Raw genomic sequence first — 3,448 nt, 5'->3', positions numbered from 1 at the left:
TTTTATTTATTTATTTTTCATATCTCTGTAATAAATTGAAATCTGCAGTCAAGAAGTGTGCCTTTAATGCTTTGTGAACACTGAACCTCATTAAGTCTGTCTTTAAAATATAGGTTTCTTTCATGAAAATCAGATTCCTAGTGGTTTAAACGGTCTATGCAAATTTTATCAATAGGCATCCATTTTACAGAATGTTTTCATGAAACATTTTACAGTGTGGGAAAATGAAAACATTCTGTGTGTTTAATGTATATCACTAGGTTATGCGTTTCATGCTGGAATATTTAGCAGCAAGGACATCTAGTGTTTTATTTCACTTACACATGGTTGCTCAGTGACACCAGCGATGGTCCTTCCATCTTCTGACTGTTTCAGCATCAAGTGTGTCATTTCGAGTGGATTTTCATTCACATGAAACAGAACACATTATTATTATTATTATTATTATTATTGTTGTTGTTGTTGTTGTTGTTGTTGTTATTTATTTATTTATTTATTTATTATTTATTTTTATTTATTTATTATTTTTTTCTTTTCTTTTAAGTCTACTTGTTGAGTCATTCAATCGAAGTGACCAGTCAATCAGGCTAATAACTCAATCACAAATAATAATCATTTTCATAATGCTGTATTATGATTTCCACTAGTATATAAAAAAAATGATAATCCCCTAATTCGGAGTGTGATGCAACACCTGTTACAAGGTGGCATAGTTAATTTGAAGCCAGGCTGAGCTAAGATTGTATTCCTGACAGCCTCCTGGATTTACACACAAGGATTAATTATACAATGCCTTCAAACAGACTATTGAGTGTCCTGACAGCCAGGTTTAAGAAATATTACTTATTACTCAAATAATCTTGATGGCAGCTCTATAGACAGTTATATGTGTGAAACACTACTATGCAATACAGGGGAAAGATGCAATAGTTGCAATGTATTGTGCAATACTGAATTACCTATGTTGATATACAGTCAGATCTGTGTAGTTGCAAGGGTTTTCTTGTTTCGAAACAATTAAAAAGGAATTTATACAACAGCTGTTTTTCAATATAAATCTTAACCTGTTTGAGACTGACAGTGTTTTTCCAAAATGCACTGACCCAGTCGAAGCATTGACTGGTATTGTTCTGTATTGTTCTGTAACTCCCAACAGGATAAAGTTCATTCTGTGGTCACTGTTTAAATGTACACGTATGTCTATTTTGTGTAAAGAAAAGAAAAGTCGTGTTTAAGAACATGTATAAGAACAAAGGCCATCTTGAAGTTTCAATTACTTCACTTTTACTCCTCTAATGACATAGCAATTTGTCAAAACGTATAGTTTTTATGTTCTGAAAACCTTTACAAAGCACCACCTTCCATGAACGTTAAATAAATGCTTCCTTACAGAAAGCATTACTATATCAGTGATTAGACACACGCAGTATACAGTGTGTCTATAATATAACACTACACTGTAATCTATTTATTAATAAGCTTCGGCTATGTGAAGTGTTTGCCGTACAAGTCCCTGTGGATGAGTAGTTACTATAGAAACAATAAAGTGTGATAAGTGAAACAATAAACTGTGATTTGCCTTGCAGGGAGGATTACTGTGGGAGCTGTGCAGTTATTAAAAAATAACCAACACCTGACCAATCAGATTTGAAAATTCAGTAGCCATGTGTTATAAGCCATTATAAATCACCACTATTGTGACAAAAACAAATACCTCGGTGTTGTGAGCTTCGCATGAAATTGTGACTGTTGTGTGGCAGCAAGTCTCTATACTCAGAGCTTGCTGTGATAAATCGAGAGTTTATTGTGGTGTTTACTTTTGGGTATTGGGCTTATTAATTCAAATGCTATGTAGGTATAGAGGATGTGTAGAATACTCCACCTCATTAAACAGAACTCTATCCTCACTGTGCTTCTCCAGAGACAATTATCCAGTAAAATTGTAAAATAGTGGGTTCTTGCTGAAAGGCTATCCTCGAGCACAATTGGACCAATCTGGGCTTTTGACAACATGATGGAGTAATAATGAGCTCAACACAAAGACTTTACACATTCTCTTTTCCTCCCCTTTTGTGTCACACCACAAGCAGAGCCCATATGTGGTACTGTAAACCTTCACAATATAAAGGTTCCCCAGGGGAAGAGTGCTGACCTTTGCTGAACCTGTGCAGCACAACAGAAGGGAGAAACATTTACACATATAAACTATACTAACTGCACTATACACATGCAGAACAATGAGCAGGGTTGTCAATACCAACAATAGGATGAGCTGTTAAATCAGGAGTAACTACAGCCTACAGCATATTACAGCCTCATCATTCTTCTAGCTCGACAATCCTTACTACCCCATATATTTAACACGTATTTGTGTTTACATATTTCTTTTATTATGATATATTGCTGAAGTAGTAAAGAGTGTTCCATGTAATGGCATTATATGATCAAACCATCAATATATTTGTCAGTGTTGTCCAAGAAAGCTCAGGCTTACTATTTCTCAGACTGAAATGAGCTCAGCAACGTGCAGCTGCAGCTGATACTCTGTATTATAATTTCTACAGTATTGTAAATGTCAATTATCAGCCATGCAGAATAAGTGCCATCATTCTAAACCTGTATGGGAGATAAAGCTTGTTCTTCAGATTGGCAGCTTTTCAGTAGCATGGTGCAATCCAGAATATGACAGGAGCACAGGAGGAAGTATTGGTAGCATTCTGTGCAAGAGATGAGCAAAATTGCAAAATGTATAAGGTCATAAATTCATAAATAGTAGTAAAATAAATGTGCAGAAACAGAACTGTGCAAAATATCTTATTGTAAATTGTCATTGCATCATAACAAACATCTGTAAGGACATGGCGATCCAGCACACAGTGCATTACAAATTGCACGTACAAAATATAATGTTTTTTCAGATCAGCTCAATCTGTAATTAGTTAACAGCATCCATATACTTCTGTATACTTTCAACTCTTATTAAGTCAGAGTTGATGAATAAAAACAAGAAAATTGCATTTATATTGACTATGAGCTTGACTGAGCGCCATAGATTGTCTAGAAAGCGTCAGGTTGTGTTAATGTTATGTAGGTGTTGGATGGTCGGAGCAGATGGGCCTCGCAGCAGCATTTTTCTGGGGGACCCCTCGCCCCTCGATAGGGCCGCTGCGGTCCCACATGAGCAGCAAGAAGGGAGCCAGGTGGCCTCGGCCCCTCGGACCAGCTGCGAGAGTGATGGGCCATCTGACATTCAGGGAGAAAATGATACACTTTCCACACCGCACACTTTGCATGTCAATACGTCCACGGCACAATAAAACACACAGAAAAAGGGGAGGCCAATCAAGGAATGGAGCTAATTATCGTGACAGTCTGCTCTTTTTTTTTGCTGTTTTTCATCGGAGCACAATCGAGCACTCGAGACAGAGCACAGTGCCAAGAGGATAAT

Source organism: Hemibagrus wyckioides, linkage group LG05, assembly GCF_019097595.1.
Source record: "Hemibagrus wyckioides isolate EC202008001 linkage group LG05, SWU_Hwy_1.0, whole genome shotgun sequence".
Taxonomy (NCBI): Eukaryota; Metazoa; Chordata; class Actinopteri; order Siluriformes; family Bagridae; genus Hemibagrus; species Hemibagrus wyckioides.
Note: the sequence above shows the minus strand (reverse complement) of the source record.